General features: G+C 43.3%; 1 protein-coding gene across 3 annotated transcripts in view; it reads left to right on the top strand.

The window, feature by feature from the left end:
* Nucleotides 1-10,605: 10,605 nt before the first annotated feature.
* Nucleotides 10,606-20,036, top strand: part of SPOP (speckle type BTB/POZ protein) — a 74,755-nt gene continuing 65,324 nt past the window's right edge. For 2 of the 3 annotated variants that reach the window (XM_006098948.3, XM_006098947.3), the window contains exon 1: nt 10,606-10,834. The gene's annotated coding sequence lies outside the window, so the exon portion shown is untranslated. The remainder of the gene's footprint in view (nt 10,835-20,036) is intronic. The other variant, XM_014464511.2, reaches the window with a different exon arrangement.

Below are 20,036 nucleotides of genomic sequence, written 5' to 3'. Positions count from 1 at the left end.
CATGAACTTTTCCAATTTTTAAAAATTCTTTGCCAGCTACACTAAAGATGCCTACAGGTCGGATTTGGCCTGTGGCCACCATCATGTAACACTCTATTATTGTCTTGCATCTGATTAGTATTCATATATACTTTCTCCCCCGAGACTGTGTCCTTGTGTCTTTAGCTCCTACCACAGTGGCTGGCACATGGTAGGTGCCAGTCAAACATCAATACATGTCGGTGGAAGGGCTGAAAGAAGGGAGGGAGGAAGGAGACAAACTGGGAACAGCAGTTTTATTGATGGGAGTTTTTATTACAGCTGCTTTGGGTGTGGGGCACATGGAACAAGAAAACCTGAAACTATTTATTTCTGAGTGTGCGTGTGTCTACATGAGTGTGAGTTCCCATGTGAGCAAGTGTGACAGCTGGAAAATGTGTCTAAGAACCACTAGCTCCTTTCTTGATGGGCTCCCAAGCCATCCCTCCCCATTCTTGGCGGATGAGGGGGAGGCGAAGAATGCAGGGCTCTTGGTGGCCTCCTGGCTTCCTTCCAGGACCCGTAGTCACTGGCACAGAGATCAGAAAGAGCTTCTGTGGGCTTTTGGCACCAACTAAGACATCCTTGGGGGAAGGTGTCTGGCAGCTGTTGCCACCCACTGCCTACCCGGTAGAATGCCCACTGCATAGCAAGCAGTTGTGGGGATCAAAGTAGAATGCTTTCTCTTCTCACTTGTCCAAAGTGAGATTGTCGAAATGACCCTTCACCCTGCAGTGGGGTCAACACTCCCAGATTAAAGAGAAGGTGGGGTGGCTTAGACGGCCCGTCACAGCCCAAGACAGAGCAGGGGCTTGGCCCCTGGAGCAGGCTGCTGATTGTTGCTAATTGTATGCTGTCCATTTTTTGTTTGTTTTTTAAATCCTCACTTGAGGACTTTTTTTTTTTTTTTTGCATTGATTCCAGAAAGAGAGAGAGAAAGAGAAAGAAAAATCAATCTATTGCCTCATGCAGGTATACTGACCCTCACCCAGGATCAAACCCGCAACCTGGGTATGTGTTCTGACTGGGAATTAATTGAACCTGAGACCCTCCAGTGCACGGGATGATGATCTAAATACTGAGCAACACTGGCCAGGGCTATGCCGGCTGTGTGTGTATGTGTGTGTGTGTGTGTGTGTGTGTGTGTGTCAAGAGAGGATGCTGCCTTGAGCCCACACAGAGCATCCTGTATGTATTCTTGCTACCCCAATGAATATGGACATATCTTTGGAAAATAGACATCTGAGATTTAGAAACTATACTTTGTCTAATTTTCAGGAGAAGTAACTAGATCATTTAGGAATCAGAGCCTCCATCTTGGCTCCGAACTCTCATGTGAGGCCTGGAAAATGCAATTTTCTGAATTGGGGAGGATGGAGGGTATTGGCCAGCTTGAAGTACATTGGAAGCACTCATTAAGCTAGACTATGGAAATTCCTATCCCATGATGCTCTCTCTGGTGAGAGGTATCTTGAAAGCTAACGCTACCTCCAGCCTCCAGTGTGCCTCTTGCTTCCTACCAGCACTTGGCCAGCCAGGAGCTTTGAAGCAAGACTTTCCAGGAACCAATCTCTTCTACGGGCACTGCTGACTCAGCCCAGACTCCAAGCTCTAAGCCTGGTCCTTGCCCCAGAGTGGCAGGAAGGGGCAGTGGCACATAGGGGGCTGTGACCCTTGAGCTGTGTGTGTGCTGCTGGGAAAAGGGGGGTAGGTGGGGCAGAGAGAATGGGGCATGGATCCTGAATTGTTTAGGCTTTTGCTAAGGGAAAGGGGAGGGAGACTCAATATTAGCTTGAGCCCTGGCTGATGTAGTTCCGTGATTGGAACATACCCAGGTTGCGGGTTTGATCCTGGGTGGGAGTCAGAATACCTGCATGAGGCAATAGATTGATTTTTCTTTCTCTTTCTCTTTTTCTCTCTCTTTCTGGAATCAATGCAAAAAAAAAAAATGTCCTCGGGTGAGGATTTAAAAAAACAAACAAAAAATGGACAGCATACTATTAGTCTGAGAACTGAAGGGTCTTGGGTTCATTTCTGGTCAAGGGCACATACCTGGGTTGCAGGTTCCCTGCCTCCTGGTTGGGGCTAGTGTGGGAGGCAACCAATTGATGTGTCTCTCTCACCTCTCTCTCTCTCTCTCTCTCTCTCTCTCTCTTCCCCTCCCCCCTTCCTTCCACTCTCTCTAAAATCAATGGAAAAGATTGTCCGACTAACAAAAACAAACATACACAAAAAAACAAACAGTGGGCTTGAATCCAGGACCCTTGGATGAAATCTATTTTTCCTAAATTCCCAGAGGCAGGGATGGTAGCAAATTCCGTACCTTGAATCTGGGAGTGAGAACATTCTTTGATCTATTCCCTGGCTCTCATTTCTAATCTGCTGTGGGGAAGGAGATGACTATCTCTCTGGGGCCTCCCCCTGACTCTCCAACCTCCTCTCTCCCCAAATGACTCCACTCGATGCAAGGGAATTCATGCTCCCTCTCTCCTCTTTACTTTCTCCACAAACTACCTGATTCCTTCCATCTGCACTGCTGCTTCCTGCTTCCCTCCTGCCTTCCCTTCCTTCTAACCTTCACTGACATTTTCCTTTTCTCCACAATTTCTCTCTCCCGCCTCATCCCCCCCAACTCTGATGGTGAATTCTTTCCCTGGCACAGCCCTTCACTTGTTCGCCAACCCTGCTGGGTTGCTTTCCTCATTTCTGTAGCTTCTGTCCAATTATTTCTTTAGCCAGGCTCATTGGGAGCCCTCTCCTCTGGCAACCCTGCCTCCTTACTTTCTGCTGCTAGCAATGCTATCACCCAGGATTCAGATCCCTTTGGGGAAGGGGGTGGAAAGCTGGTTTGACTAAACTGGGAGACGTTTGGCAATTTGTTCTGTGTTCTGCTCTGAGGGCCCCAGCACAGTTAAGAGAATCTTAGGGAAGACGACACCATTTCATAGACCATGAAGGGCTCCAGGATCTAGTGTTAACGAAGAACATGGGATCAAAAGCCTTTTTACAGTCAGCCAGTCCTTAAAAACAAGGGCCCAGTGACGGGAAGGAATGGAGTCCCTTGCCATGGAAAACAAAGCTGTGACTCAAAGGCATCACGTAGATGCTTCCTCGCTCATCCGCGTTCCTGAGTTTAATGTCTTTGGCTTGGGAATTAACTTTGAAACTTTTCCAACATAGATAAAAATAGGGCTCATAACTGCCATCACAGGCACTTTTCAATAAGGTGGCCTTTTAAGGGAAGACTGGGCTCCCAGCACTGGGTGTGAGTCAAGGAGCCTCGAGCCAGTGTTCAGCATTCTCACAGGCTGCTGACCAGGCTGCTGACCAGCCTGTGGCCAAACAGGGGATGCAGGAAGAGGAAGCCGCTGGGAGACTTCTGTGCCTGAAACTACAGCAACCAAGTTCCTGAAAGGAATGTTTATTTTACTCATTCATCCATTTATTCATCACACAAGCATTTCTCTGAATATTTATTATGTGCCAGGAATGCTGCTTGGTGCTGGAAATACCATAGACAAACAGAAAAAGGAATTCCTGTCTCCAAGGAACTCACTGTCTAGTGAAGGACACAGAGAGGGTATCAGGCAACCAAGAATCAGGAGGTATTGCCATGGGAGGAGAAATATGGGGAGACATAGCTCAGAGTTAGGGGACATGCACAGCTTCCTGGAGGAACAGATGGCTACATCAAAGCCTGCAGAATCAGGAGAGAATTAACCTGGGGGAGATGGGGGCAGGGGAAGATATGGAGATGACTGTTCTGGGAAGAAGTAACAGCATGTGCACAAAGGGAGAACTTGGTTTACTCAAGGAATTGAAAGTAGCTCTGTGTATGACTGGAAACCATATTGCTAAGCGGTGTTGGAAGGGTAAGAGAGCCCCTAGAGACAAAGGCATGGCCACTGGTAAAGAGCCTTTCACTCCTGTTAAGGAGCGTGGACTTTATCTGGAGGGCAATCGGAGCCAGTGAAGGGTTGTATGCAAAGAAATGACTCGGGCAGATGGGCATTTTAGAAAGCTCACTCTAGCTGCAGAGCAGGGAATGAGCTAGAAGGGGGAAGGCAGGTGAGGAGGCTTCTGTGATCCAAGGAAGAATTGAAGAAGTGTCAGGAAGATGGAAGGCAGTAGTCAGAACTGGGAGGTAACTAAAGTATGGAATTGTCTGAACTTGGTGTTGAATTAGAAGTGGGCTTGAGAAGTCAGGAATAATTCCCAGTTCCCAGGCTGGAGCTACTTGGTGAGACGGAGAACAACTGGAGGAGAAACCAGTTTTAGATCTGCTTACTCTTTGTGTCTATGGGACAGCCAACTGAAGATATCAGGTTGGTAGTTGGATGTGTAAATCTAGAGCTCTAGAGAAAGACCTGGCTCAAGATAGATTTGGAATATTCTTCAGCAGATGGATGGCAGTGGAGCTGTGAGAGTGAATGAGCCATCTCAAGGCAAAGTGAGGACAGTGTGAAGAGGAGAGGAAATGAACAGAGTCCAAGGAAAGCTGATATTCAAAGGATGGCCAAAGGAAGCAGCCAAAGAGGCAGGAGGAAAACCAGGAGCAATGGTCTGTTTTTGGCCTTCCGCATTCATTTCCCCCTTTTTCTGCCAAGAACGCTCTGACCTTCCTTTGGGGAATTCACTCCTCCCATATTCTCAATCCTGTGGTTTGGATCCTAGGGGAGAGACGCTGGCTGGTTCTGCCTGACCCTCCTGACTCACTTCCTACAGCCTCCCACTTGTTCTCTGTTCCAGCAACATTAATATTCCTTGAGTTTTTAAAAAACCATGCTCTTTGACCTTCGGATCTTTATCTCTCTGGACTGCTTTCCTTCCTCATTCCCCTTCTCTACACCCTTTGTCTATTAACCTTCCCTTCAGGCTTCAGACCTCTGCTCAAGCCTTTCTAACATTCCAGATAAGACCAGGACATTCATTCATTCATTCGTCTGTAGTAAGCACCTCTGTCCATGTGTTAGCACTGTGCTGAATGCTGGGACATTATGGAGAACAAAATAGACAGGTCCCTATGAGGTTGACAAATGAGTAAGGGAGACCAATAATAAATAAGTAAATACTCAAAACAATTACAAATTGTTGTTAGTTTTGTAAAGGAAGTAAACAGAGTACCTTGATAGAAAAGAACAGAAAGGCCTTATTTTGGATTGGGTGGATGGTCAGAGAAGGCTCTCTGCAGATGTGAAAATTAAACTGAGATCTGAGAGCAAAGGCAGAACCAGCCATGTGAAGAGCTAGGGAGAGTGTTCCAGGAAAAGGGAACAGTGAATACGAAGGCCTATGGAGGGAAAGAGCTTGATGGGTTCTAGCAGTTCTAGAAATTGATAGATGCCTAGCGCGGCTAAAGTGAAGATGAAGAAAGCGACACAAGAGGTGGTTGAATATGAGACTCTTGTGGGCAGTGGTACAAAGTTTGGATTTTATTCTTGGTACAATGAGAAGACATTCAAAGGTCTTAAGCAGGGGGGCAGCATGATGTGACTTAAGTTTTAGTTAGATTGGCCTGGGTGCTGAGTGAAGAAGGGATTGAGGGTCAAACAAAGAAATAAGAAGACTAATTAGGACCCTCTTATTGTGGTTCAGGTGAAAAAGGATCATGGCTAGAAGTTGGATAGGACTGGGGAGATGGAGAAAGTGGGTGGATTTAAAACTAGAATTTATGGGAACACCTAATGGATTAGATATGAGGTATCAGGGGGAAAGGAGGAGGCAAGGATGATGCCTAATTTCTGGACTGAATGAGTGTATAGAGAACCACACTGGCTTGGCTTGATCTGCCCCAGCCCCATTTGACCCCCCTTGGAGACCCTGGGACAAATCTACAGTAGCCCAGAGCTTGAGAAGCAAGAATCATTTGAAAACCATTGGGATGGGGAATCTTTATGGTTCCTTCCAGCTTTGAATTTTATTTTTTATTTGAAACTGAAAACTCTCTGTGAAAAGGGATAATATTTCTATTTCTTTTGACTTCTGCAGTTACCTAGGTAGAGCTCTGTACCCAGGGAGCATTCAGTAAGTGCTAGTTGACTGTTCACTTTGGCACAGACCTTCTATAATTGAATTTTAGATTAAATTTCCTTTTTAAAATAGGATTCTAACGTAGAGTAAACTTTCAATTGAAATCAATTCATTTTGATAAAGTAGAGCCATGGCAAAGATAATCCAAATTATAAAATCTAAAGTAATTTCTATTTGAGTTGAGTCAGAGAAAAAAAATGTGTTTGTGCTAAACTAATTGCCTACACTTAGGTAGAGGTTATTTTAGGGCAAATGCCAACAGGTGGTGGGTCAAACCCCCTCAGAAAAGGACCAAAAAAAAAAAAAAAACCACTGAAAAGAATTCATAACAGTGACTATAACTATATTTTTGGTAATATATTCTTTGTTGAAAACAAATATTAATCCACTAAAGATTTATTTTTGAAGCAATGACTTCAGGAAACTTTTAGACCTGTTTTAAAGATGAATGAGACAGAGAAGGAGCTGTGTTGTCAGTCCAAGACCAAAAATCAAAGGAAAGCTAAACTCAAGCGTACCATTTTCTCTTCGCTCTTTCCCACTGCTGTTTCTTTGCCCGGCACTCCACTCTTCAGTATCCTGTTTCCTAGCCATCTTTCCAGGTTGAAAACTCAGAATGTCATTATCTCTAAGCACACTGATCAAATCCTCAGATAACCACACCATTCCAAGCCTTCTGTTTTATTAAAGAGGAAGTAAAGTAACAGAATGCCTTTTATATGCCAAGCACTTTTGGACAAATGTCATGCTAGTCCATGCTGCTTATGACCCTGTAATGAATGTCCCATTTCACAGATGAGATGGGAGGATTGGCAGTCCAGCATCTGACCCACTTCCTGTTTGGGACAAATCTGCTGCTGTACTTCGTGTCAGTGAAAAGGAGTACTGGATATTACTCCGTGGCCACCGTGACAGCGAGACCTTTCTTTGTTGCCCACCATGGTGATCAGGTCTTGACCAACTGGGTTCTGGGTTTGCAACGTGGGGCACAAAGATGGCAGGAAAATTAAACATCCTTTCCAGTGGCAGGAGCTGTGGCCATGAGTCTGGTGGTGGCACTTTGGGGCAGTGCCCAGCAGTTGAAATTCCTGGCCAGAATGTCCTGCTAAAGATTGTTCTTCCTCTAGTAGACTTTGGTTTTCAGCCAAATTTCCAAGTCTGATTCTTCAGCTATCAATTCTGGGAGCCAGAAATATTTGTTCAGTAAATTCCAGTTTGGGTTGGTATAGCCAGAGTTGGTGCGATTCTTGCAACCAGAAGCCCTGACTGATCCGTGAGGAAACAGACTCCTCAGTCAAGGAGCTTGCTCAGGAAGCCGGCTAGCAAGTGGCAGTGTTCTGGCTGAGTAGTCTCTGTTGTTTCCTTGATTTCATGTTTCCCACAGAGAAAAGGAATGAGCATGGTGCACAGATGAAAGTGGGGCTTGAAGACCAGAAGGTACTTGATGAACACTTACCCTAAAAAACAACAACAAAAAAGCACATTCAGTAACATCTCTATACATAAGCAGGGTCTACTCTTTACCAGGGACTGTGCTATGTTCAAGTAGTATCTCAGTTAATCTTCACAACAATATGATAGGTTGGGCATTGTTTTCTCCATTGTTTTGATGGAAAAACTGAGGCTCAGAGATATTTGTCCAAGTTTAGATTATAGTAAGTGCCAGTGCTGGGTTTGAACATATGTCTCCAGATAAGGAGGCTGGATCTCATTCATTAAGCCACACCTGCCTCACTATGAAATTTAATCAATCAATCAATCATTTTTCCACTGCTAATTTCTAGTAACCCCATGGTGGTTCCAGAACAGCCTCATCAATGTGTTCTTGTTGTCATGTTTCCTTGTGTGTGGTCTTACACCTGGGTCCCAGGGTGTGTCATCTGTCTTTGTTTCTTTAGACTGGAGAGCCCCAGAGCATAGGACCGTGCCTCAACTAAAGATCTTCCTGTAGATCCATCCCTAATGTCCACGCGGGGCTCCGCCAGGGCAGTCCACTGGGCTGGGCGTTCAGTGACTGGTCAACCGAATAACTGTACAGAGAGGAGAGGACTTCATTTTCCAACAGTGCTTACAACCAAAATGGGAGTTTGTACTCATCTTCTGTTCCATCCTGTCTCCACCTCCCCTATACCTCCAGCATGCTTTTGCTTACTGGACTGTGAAATGGAGCCAAAGGTCCTCATTGGCAGAATGAATATCAGATTTCTCAGGGTCATTTGGGACACAGTCCTTGCCCAGACCTGGCTCCTGATAGCCCATGAACACTTTGTCTTTTGTGTTTTGGAATTAAGAAAACGAGTTCTGCATGTTTCCTACCATCACAAGGAGCAGTGCATTGAATTGGTGCCATTGTAAGCTTGATTGTTGTTGCATAGATAAAAGCCTCATTAAGTCCCTCCTGAGGAGAGAAGAAGAATCTTATTCTGAGGACAGAGTTTTGAGAGGGGTGGGGGGGGGGGGTGGGGGGCTTCTTGCTTGTCATGGGTTGCACAACAAAAACAGTAAATGGGGGAAATAATTAAATACCTGCACATCTCCCCTGCCCCCCCCCGCAAAAATCGGCAAGAGGGTGGGTTAGTTCTTAAATAATGCTGTTGTTTCCATGAATTCGAATCTCTGAAGGGTGCCGATTTTTCCTGTGGAAGGAAAGATAATAATGAGAATCCCTATTTTTTCAGTCCCACACTAAAGGGATGCCTAGTATATTTAATCATGCTGTAGAAATCCTGGCAGCTTTCTCTGAGCCCAGCCTCTGCTCTAATTACATTTCTAGATTTTAGTAAATTGAAAGAGAAAATGTAGGAACAAAATAATTAAACCGAAGAGGAAGTGCATATTAAAAAGGAGAAGCTGTTTAAAATTCTTCCACCCAGGGCTTCCAAGGACATCTACAGTCATTTAATCAGATCCACACCAAATCAAAGTCCTTTGTGCAGAGGCCGGTGGTAGCACATCTCAGGCGGGCGGTATGGTCCCCACCGTGGAATGGGAGCCTCATGGCACCAGGCTGCAGATGGGGCCAGGACGCTACTGTCCTTCCAGGTCTCTGGGGACTCAGACCCAGCCTGGACAGCTGCTGGCGGACTCACTGGCACCCAGGCGCCCCCTCCCAGGCCCCAGGCAGAATAAAACCAAACTGTCAGGATTAGCCCAAGTGGGGAGTATATTGCCATGGGCTCCAGTTTCCTCTTCTTGCATCCCTTCCCCACCTCCACGCTCCTGCCTCCAAGGAATGAGTGCAGGCCTCCTCTTCTTTCTTTGCTGCCGTCCTGTGCCATCTCAAGTGGAGGACTGACCCGTCACTGATCCCGGTTCCCGGGCGACCTGTGGGGCCCTGTGAACTGTCACAAGGACTGAAACCCTTGCTGGCTCCGGCCAAAGGGATGAATGTTGGGGATGACTGGAGTGAAATCGAAGGGGAAAGTTTACCGGCACCAGCCTGAGGGGTGACAAAGCTCTTTCTGTGTCAGGAGGGCCCGCAGGGTAATGCCACGCCCTTGTCGGACGGAGGATCCCCACCTCTTGACCAGGGTCCCTGCAACTCGGCCGGGCGAGCTCCAGGCGTCCGGCTGTTGCGTCCGTGGCTCCTGGAACACGCTGAGCTGTGGGGGGACAGGGGCTGCGTGCGTCCTGGAAAGTGGAGGGCAGCCTGGGGCTGTCAGGGGTTTCTCCCCGAACCCGAACCCGAACCCCGGGGCTTTGCTCAGGACCCCCGCCCGCCACCTGGGTCCCCCGGCCGCAGGGCTTCCCGAAGCCGTCACCCGGGACCCACACGCCGTCCCCCGCGCCCCCCCCCCCCCGATCCACACGCTCTGCTGACGGTCTCATCTGCGTGTATGTAAAGGAGCTGGCGCCTGCTCTGGGTTGTTTGGCTCGATTCGGTAAGAATAATTTTTAAAGTTTAAAGAATTGTAGCAATGACGACTATCCCATCACTGACGCGACTGTAACCGGGAGATGACTTTTTTTTTTTTTCCTTGCAGGACCCAGACACAGACTTTTTTCTTTCACAACCGCAGGAGTCATTGATCCCTGGGAGCCAGGACCCGCGGCAGCAGCATGTCGCCGGGTCAGCTCCTTTCAGGGAAGCCACCGACAGGCTCCCCGGCCGCCCCCCAAAGCGGTCCTTCTAAGTTTTTGCTTCCAAATGCTCAATGTGAAGTTACTGACAAGGGTCTCCAGCATTATCATAAAGTCTGAAAAACATTCTGACAGCTGGTTAGGAAAAAAACAGGCAATGCAAGGAAAAGCCATTGGTAATTCATAAATGACTCGCAAATATAAGATGCTGCTGTGAAATGCCGTCATTGTTACGCGGCCCACCCCGCCCTCCCCTCGGTGCGCCTCCAGTTGGTCCTCGCACCTCGGCGAAGCCCGCGGGGGCCCTGCACGCGACCCCCTTCAGTTCCCGCCTCTTTCTTCCGAGGCCCCGACTTCTCTTCAGATCTCCGGCCCGGAGACCCCCGGGACGCATGCGCGCAGGGGCAAGTAGGCGGAGTCTTGAGGGAGAGGGAGGCGGGACCGGAGAGCCCAGGGAGGGGAGTAGAGTGGAGAGGCCGCGCGGGGTGGGGCTCGGCGGGTGCGCGCTCGCTGCGTTGACGTGCTGACGCCACGACGCCCCGGCCGGTGTGTGTCCGGGTGTGTGTGTGTGTGTGAGTGTGTGAGTGTGCGCGTTCCGAGTGTGTGTGTATTTGTGTATCGGCGGTCCCGCAGGTCCCGGATGTTGCGGACAGTATGAGGCGAGCGCAGGGGGACGGGGACCAGCAGCTGTCGCCGCCGCTCTGAGGTGAGTGGGGGGGAGGAGAGTCGAGGGAGAGGGTTGTCCTGTCGGAGTGGGGGGCGCCTCCCTTAAGAGGTGACTGACCCCTACTCCCCCCGCCCCCCCCTCCTCCTGCCACACATATACTCTTCTCTGCCCCATATCCCACATCCCGGGTTACGTGGCTTGTAAATGCCAGAGCCTCATCAACCGTTCCTTCTCCCAATTCGAAGCATTCAGGAGACACAAACGCGCCCCCTGCCTTCAGCCCCCCCACATAATTTTCCCAGTCCCATCCCCCTTGCCAAATAGAGAGCTGTCGCCTGCGGCGAGATGGGTGACTGCGCATGCGCGAGCGCGAAGGAGCTCGGGGTGCTTGTTCGCTGCCCTCCGGGCGCATGCGCACCACTGTGTTGCAGGGACCTGCGGGATAAAAGAGCCCCTTGACCACGCGCCCGCCTTCTTCCCAGGCTGCGGGCGAGACTTACTGCCAGATAGCGAGCCTGTTGCTCCTGTCCCAGAGGGAGAATTTACGTGATCCGAGGGGCTTATTGTCAAAGCACTGTTTGCATCCGGGGTTGCCTAAGTGACTCACAGGCTACAAACGCTTCCCAGAGCCAACGTGTCCCACGCTGACCCTTCTTTTGAAACTGTGACTACAACTTCTGGTTCTACCATTACTTTTCTTTACTCCCATACTTTACTCCCATGCTGTATCTTTAACGCAAACATCCCCTGAATTTTGGAATAAGTAGGTGCCCAAACCCATTCAATTATTATGGCAGGGGATTTTGGAAGGCTTTCAGAGGAGGACTAAGGGTCATAAAAAGGAAAGCAAGAGGGGGTTTCCTTTTAGCAAAATTCCTAGTTATCGTCACAGAACTAGTTAAGGTGTAGAGAAAGAACACACAATGTAAGGCTTAGAGTAGTCGTTGTAAATCAAGATATCAGGGTTCTCTCCAGCCTTCTTATTTGTGTGACCTATTTACCTCTTTCTTTGTAAAAGAAGATCTTCCTTAGCACTTTCGTTTTAGCTGTACATTATTGATGCTCTGCGAAGGTCACATGAAAACAAAAGCAATCTGAAACTACTGGTGGATGGTATCTTACCCAGGGCAGGTTTTAACTCTAAGTAACGTAACAAACAGCAATTTAAAACTAGGAACTTTAAAGTACAGGAATATTTCAGTGATCTAGGCCCGGGGTTTTCAGTTGGCCGATTATCCATGGTTCTTTAATTTCTTCCCGTGTTGCCACTCTTTTGCATACTTTGCTGTTTCTTACCTCTGCCATCAGAACAGGTTTGAGGGAATGATAAACTCTTACAAATTGAAGGTGTGCTGAAAAGCACTGAAATGAATAACTAAATTGTTGGGCACGGGGCTTGAGGGGGGGGGGGTGCGTATTTTTTGTGTTTTTCAGTTATCTTTACCAACCATGTCACCTGTGTGAATAATTGGGAATGGGATCTATTAGTAAGCCTTCTTTTCTGTTCTTTTTCCTTTGTGTTCTTTCTTTGGTATTCTTTGCTAAGGCTTTTTCGGCTGCCATTTTTAAATGTAGGACCTTATGTTCTTGGGCTTTAAAGTATACATTGTTTTTTCACTTCCTCATTTAACTCTGGCCTTTGCATGGTTCAGCTGTCTTTTGTGCTGTTTTCTGTTGCCATGTGGTTGCAGTGGAGCCAAGAGATGACACAGAAGAAGCATAGGAATTTGGGGGCATATGTTATCCTTGCCCTGGGAAAGAGGTGGAAACTCATCTTTTTTCCCCTTATGTGAATATGAGGAGTGCTAAATTATTGTGACAATTCCCCGCTTGGGGTGGGGGTGGTTGGTGTCCACTTGGTACTTTAGTGACTTCTCCTTTTAGAGCTCTTCATAGTGGTTAGTTTGGTACTTGAAGATGATTAATGCTATGTCCAGACTTTGATCAGGTTCTGGGCTAAAACCTTGAAGTGAAACTATTGAGGTAATCACTGTCCATTTCTTTTCTCTGCGGGCCTCTGTCTTTTAGAATGCTTTGTTTTTACCTGGTTCAATTTGAAGCCTCATTTAAAATTGTTATGATACTAAGGCATGATATGCTTTTAGGATTAAGATGAGTATCATTAGATAATTCTTACTGGTGCAGAGCCATGTTTAAAAACATAACTCTTTAAAACGGGTAACATGTACATACTTATAAAACAAAATTTAAAAGGTACACAGAGAGAGTGAAAAATCTCTTTTGTACTATCCTCCTTTCATCCATCTAGTTACCCTCCCCAAAGGAAATTGTTGTAACCTGTATCTTATTTACCCTTTCAGAGATAGTCAGTGCTTTTACAAGTGTATACAACTACATATTCTTTGGTGCTTTTGTTAATTGTTGTTTTATGCACATGGTAAGAAACTATACCCATTATTCTGTACTTTGCGTTTTCATTTAATATATCTTGGCCATCAGTTAATACAGTACATAGAGTACCTCTTTTTGAAAGCTGGTAGGTATTCCATTGTATAGATGTACCATAATTCATCCAGCTGTTTTTATTGGATACTTAGGTTATTTCCAGAGCTTCAATTAATTTCTTACATGTAGATTTTATGTACATGGGTGTCATGGGTAAATTCATAGTGGAAGTGCTTTCCATAAAGGTTGTATGGATTTATATTCCTGCTAGCAGAGTATGAGTCTGCCTCTTTCCTCATCAACACTGTATTGTCAGAATTTTTTATCTAGTCCTGGCATGTGGCTCAGTTGGTTGGAGTGTCATCCTGTACTTGGAAAGGTTGTGGGTTGTGGGTTTGATTCCCTGTCACATACCTAGGTTGTGGGTCCAGCCCCGGTTGGGGTGCCTGCAGGAAGGCAGCCTTTTGATGTTTCTCTCTCCTCTCTCTCCCTCTCTCTCAAATCAATAAGCATGTGCTCGGGTGAGGATTTAAAATTATTTGTAAAAATCTATGTGCAGTCTTTTATTTAAGATTTTAAAGTTAATTATGTAGCATGTTAAGCTTCATTACATCCAGAAGGTGTGGATAAATACTGTCTCTGCTTTGCAGATGGGGGTGGTGGTAGGATATATTGTTCAACTGAAGAATAATGTCATGGGAATAAAGTCATATGCCTGGATAACACAGCAAACCCATGACAGTGTTAGGAAGACTTGTAAAACCTGTATTCTAGTTTCTTTAACTTTTAGATGCCAGTTTTTCTAGGTGAAGTTCTATAAGCCCATAAGTGAGGTTTTAAAATCTTTTGATAGCTGTGATTCAAAAACAGTTTATACAAGTGAATTGCCATTCTGTTGAGGAATTGAAATGCTAACTCACTTAAGGTGCTTTACTGAGCACCTATGCAGAATATTGGCACTAGTACTTTTTAAAAGCCTGTTGATTGCAGAATACTTGACTATGAGCTGTGAGGAAATAGAAAAGAATGAAAAGATCTGTTCCTGAAGGAGCTTACAGTCTTGTTGGAAAACTAAATCTACTGAACATATGAAATAATAAGGGAACATTAATATGTTGCGTTTTATGCTGAGAGGACTTTGTAAATAAGGGACTAAGGGTTTACGAAGAGTTTATTTGGGGTGCCTTCCTGGAAGAAGTGCATTTTGAGTCCCTACCCCCTGCCTTTTTACAACTGTTTAAGTGAAAAATTTAAACATACAGAAAAATTGAAAGACTAGTACAGTTATCCCCTAGATTCCACAGTTGTTCACATTTTGCTGTATTTGCTTTATATATGTGCATGTATGTTTATATATATACACATTGTTATATTGCAGACATAACACCTTAATACTTTAATACTTTAAATATGTGAGATGCTTCTTAAAATACATTGTTTTACTTAATTGTTCTTACAATACATTGCCAATTGCCACAGTTTAGGCAATTAATGGTAATTTCCTAATACCATCTAATATTCAGTTCATATTCAGATTTTCCTAGTTATCTTGAAGATGAACCTTTTAGTTATTTGTATTATTTTTCCTGCAAACATGCCCTTAGTCTCTTTTAAAATCTAGAACAGTTTATATACAGGGTGTCCCCCAAAATGTATGCACACTTTAACAGCTGTTAGTTCAGTTTTGAAAATGAAATGTATTTTAATAAACACTGCCTTTATAATTATTCAAAGTGTTTATACATTTTTTTGGGACATCCTATAGAAGCCACATGAGAAGAATTACTTCATAGGTTTTGCTCTGTACTTCATTTTGCATCACAATAAGAGAAACGTATGTTGTAATGTCCCACTGCAGTGATGGCGAACCTATGACACGCTTGTCAGAGGTGACACGCGAACTCATTTTTTGGTTGATTTTTCTTTGTTAAATGGCATTTAAATATATAAAATAAATATCAAAAATATAAGTCTTTGTTTTACTATGGTTGCAAATATCAAAAAATTTCTATATGTGACAGGGCACCAGAGTTAAGTTAGGGTTTTTCAAAATACTGACACGCCGAGTTCAAAAGGTTCGCCATCACTGCACTAGAGTAATGATGCTGAGTTTGTTTGATCATTTTTAAAGATGATAAATACCTTGTGTTTCCATTGTAAAGACTTTTTTTTCTTTGTAATTAGCAAGTAATCTGTAGAGTGGTGACACTTTGGCACCATATTATTATATTTCTCCAGCATCCTTTCATCTAATGATGATGATCCTTGCCAGTTATTTCTTTGGTTGTTGCAAAATGGTAATTTTCTAATTCTCATTCCCCCAATATTTTGTAACTTTCCCTCATCAGGAATAGATTATAATTTCTACCAAAAAGTTCAGGTAAATTCTTAATTTTCCCTTTAACAATTTTTTTGAGTAAGGAGACGATATAATAACCACCGCTGATGGTGGCGAATTATTTCTTTTTCTTGCTTTTTGTTTTAGTATTATTATAAACTTATGAATTTTAATTTACTCTATGTTTTACCAAAAATCACTTTTCTTGGATGTTCAAGATGTCCCATATTTGGCCAGTGGGAGCCCTTTAAACTTGGTTTATGAGCACTTCCTTGCCTTCTAGTACAAGAAGTTCCTGGCTCACTGTATTTTCCTGTCCCAGATGTGGAACCTTTGCCTGTGTGTGTGTATGTGTGTGTGTATATGTGTGTATGTTTCACATTTTCTTTCCTTTTAATAAATTACGTTGTTCATCTCCCTATGGAGCTTCTGGAACCAAATTCTAAAAACTAGAAATGTCTTTATTTTAATACAATGCACCTAGTGTTTGACTCATTTCAGTGCCACTGGCATTGCTGGATTCTGGATCTTAGACCTCACAGATTCCTTGTCTTGAATACTCTGTGAAAGACAGGTAGTATCTCCAGCAGAAGAGAGTATTGCTTCCTTACACTCCCCCACTCCCCATGCCTCCCCCACCCCCTACTCCCGCCCTTAATATAAGGCTAGCTGTAGAAGAGACTGGGGAATTTCTTCTCTCATGAGTAGCCTTGCGTTTTTTCTGAGATGAAAGGTACACAAAATGAAATTTAGAGACTGAAATTGTGTTTATAAGCTTTCTGAGAGATGTGGAAGTTTGATTGTTATATAAAAACATCTTTGTGTGTGTGCACAAGTATATATTTGTCTTTCCTCTTTTTTCTTTGTTTACGTGCATTTCTCCACACAGTTGGAGTGTTATGTAAGATTATGCTGTAGTAGCATATTTTTTTCATTATTACTAGATTTTCATAATAAAAAAGGAGTGAGACAAATTGTTCTTAATTAGGGTAAATTTTCAGATAGGCCATGAACTATAATATCTAGCTGTCTTAACTCAGGCTCTGGAACAGTGCTGAATCCTATGGATTTCTATTGTGTACCGTAGACTCAGGAGAAATGTTGGTGCATTCTGTGTTTTCTGGAACTCCATCACACTAATAAAGGTTAATACAAATGAAAGATACAGTGGAACTGCATTCTAAAGCTGGATTTAAGGGCTGGACTAATTCCTACCTTAGCAGAAAATGTTTTATTGGACTCTTATGATGTAGTGGTATTTTGAGTAATCTTATTTGAGTAAACTGATTTCAGATTACTCAAATGACAGTAACAGTATTCTGATATTTATCTGAACTCCATTTTTCTTTTCACCATCTTGTCATATTTACTTTCAGATTTTATAAGGTTAGTCTCAACCTGGTTTTATAAAACAATACTGGCCCCATATTAAATTCTGGCTGTGTATTCAGGGAAGCACACCTGTTTCTTTGTGTTTGTTTTCAGGCATGGTGAATCACTCTGAAAGGCTATGCTGACACATTTGCTAAGATCCACTGGTTTCTTTTACTTTTGTTTTCGATAAGCTCACATTATAGGTAAAAATATTCTAGAGTATAGCCTCTTTAGGAATTGCTTAGGTCTTCATTCCTACAGCTATGGTCATGTTTTAATAGAGCAGGAGTTGCCTACCTGCTCTGTGTGGCAAAGCTGGCCATGCCACTTTGAGAGAGCTAGGTGCAGACCTCGGAGTGGGGGTTAAACATTCAGTCATTAGCCCTTATTTAACATGAGGACCTTTTTTCTTGTCTGTTTCTTTCTAAGAAGCTGTTGTCATAAATCTTCTTGCTGTGGCACCAGCTACATCAAAGAAGGACTTGTAGTACTTTTCTGAAAGCCTCTGATTCCTTCCATCTGTCTGTCTTATTTATTTATCTGTAAGAAAAAATGTATATGTAATCATTCATCTCCTTAATTTGAGATTTATGTAATTCTTAATTGGTATTTAGAAACAGGTACTACTTACTGTTTCTGTGATTTTGACTACTTTAGTTATGTCATATATGAGTGGAATCATGCAGTATTTGCCCGATTGTATGTGGCTTCTTTCACTTAGCACAATGTCCATGTTGTAGCATGTGTTAGAATTTCCTTCCTCTTTAAAGCTGAATAATATTTCATTGTATGTGTATACCACATTTTGTTTATTCATATGTCAACAGACACTTGGATTGCTTCCACCTTTTGGCTGTTGTGAATAATAAAGGTGTAAACATACCTCTTTGAGACCCTGCTTCAATTCTTTTGGATATACTAGTATACTCAGAAGTGGAAGTGCTGAATCATATGGTAATTCTCTTTTTAAATTTTTTTGAGGAACTGCCATGCTGTTTAATGTAGTGGCTGCTCTATTTCACATTCCTACCAATAATACACAAAGATTCCAATTTCTCTACATCCTCCCCAACATGTTATTTTCTGTGTTGTTGTTTTTTAATAGTGGTCATCCTAATGGGTGTGTTTTAATTTGTTTTTTTTTTTTTACTTTATTCTTTTAATGAAACTAAACTTTAATCTTTAACAGAGTTAGATTTATTATGTTTCTCTTTTGTAGTGTGTTGTTGTTTTTTTTATCTGAATGAAGGACTCCTCCTCTATACTGAGGTAATAGTTACATACCATATTTTCTTCTAAAAGCTTTAAAGTTTTGCTTTTCACATTTAGGTCTCTATTCTACCTAGAATTTATTTTGATATTTGGTGTGAAATAGGGATCTAATTTTTCCCCCATAAGAATAAGCCTGAAGTCGGAATTTAGTTTTCTTTCCATAAGGATAACCCGCTGTCCCAGCATCATTTATTAAATATTCATGTCTGTCCCTTACCATTTTATGTTTCCACAAAACATGAGTGTTTATACCTGCATTCTCTACCCTGTACCATGAGTCTGTTTGCATGTCTTAATTATCATAGCTTTGTAATAATTGTTCATATTGGGTAGGACAAGTCCCGCTAACCTTGTTCTTTTTCTGTTTATCAACCTCCCTGAAAAACCCTGTCGGATTGGTATATTTTATTTTTAAATATATTTTTATTGATTTTTTACAGAGAGGAAGGGAGAGGGATAGAGAGTTAGAAACATCGATGAGAGAGAAACATCGACCAGCTGCCTCCTGCACACCTCCCACTGGGGATGTGCCCGCAACCAAGGTACATGCCCTTGACCGGAATCGAACCTGGGACCCTTCAGTCCACAGGCTGACGCTCTATCCACTGAGCCAAACCGGTTTGGCAGGATTGGTATATTTTAATGAAGCCATATGCTATCTAAGGTATCGTGATATATAGAATGGCTTTCTTCAATAAAGAAAAGAAATCAAGCCTCCCTTATCTAGCAGCTGATCATTAAGTTTGTTTCTTGTGAATGAGCCTATAATTTCCATTTAATTTTTAGGTTTTTTGGGGGAATGATTTTCATTTGAGGGTATCTGATCTTTTAAATGGAGGAAAAGAAACTTATTTAAAATAGCTCATATAAAAGATTTATCAAAAGGAAGTAGCTGTCATAGAACTTAAGGAAAACCTGAACAACCAGACTTCAGCAAGGGCTGGAACAAAAACAATTCCATGGGCTTTAGCAGTCTAGTGTTCCACCATAAATAGATCTCAGTATCCATGAGGCTTAATTCAGATTCCTGAGTGATATCTGATTTGGTCAGTCTAAGGCTTGATTTCCCTTGGGCCAGATATCTTTCCCAGGTTCAACTGTGGTTGAGGACGGGGGAAGGGAGATTTGGTATAAACAGCAATGTTGGAAGTGGTTTGAATAAAAGGAAAATTATTTTAAAGCAGTGGTTCTCAAACTTTTTGATCTCAGGACTCTTTCCCAGGTATACTCTGAAAATTACTGAGGACCCCAAAGAACTTTTGTTTGTATAGTGTATATCTGTTGATATTGACCAAATTAGAAAACAAAATGGGAAAACATTTTTAGAAATATGATTGCTTTAAAAAACACACCTATATCATGTTAACATAAATAATATATTTTTATAAAGTAACTTTAAAAAAATTAGTGAGGCCCTAACTGGTTTGGCTCAGTGGATAGAGCGTCGGCCTGCGGACTGAAGGGTCCCAGGTTCGATTTCCCTCTCCCTTCCTCTCTGTAAAAAATCAATAAAATGTATATTTTTAAAAATTAGTGAGAAGAGTGGCATTTTTAAAAACATTTTTGCAAATCTAAATATCCACTTAATAGAAGACAACTAAATTCTCATATCTACTTCTATATTCAATCTGATATAATAGATTGTTTTGGTTAAAGTATATGAAGAAAATATGGCCTCAAAAGATGTAGTTGGACCCTGGCCGGGTGGCTCTGTTAGTTGGAGCGTCATTCCATACATCAAAGGGTTGTGGGTTGGATTCCTAGTCAAGGACAGTACCTCAGTTGCAGGTTGGATCCCCAGCCCTGGCCTTCCCTGGCCCCCAATGTGCATGTGGGAGGCAACCAATCAAT

This window comes from Myotis lucifugus, unplaced genomic scaffold (assembly GCF_000147115.1).
Source record: "Myotis lucifugus unplaced genomic scaffold, Myoluc2.0 scaffold_254, whole genome shotgun sequence".
In the NCBI taxonomy this organism is placed as follows: domain Eukaryota; kingdom Metazoa; phylum Chordata; class Mammalia; order Chiroptera; family Vespertilionidae; genus Myotis; species Myotis lucifugus.
Note: the sequence above shows the minus strand (reverse complement) of the source record. Positions and strands in the feature narration are given on the sequence as shown.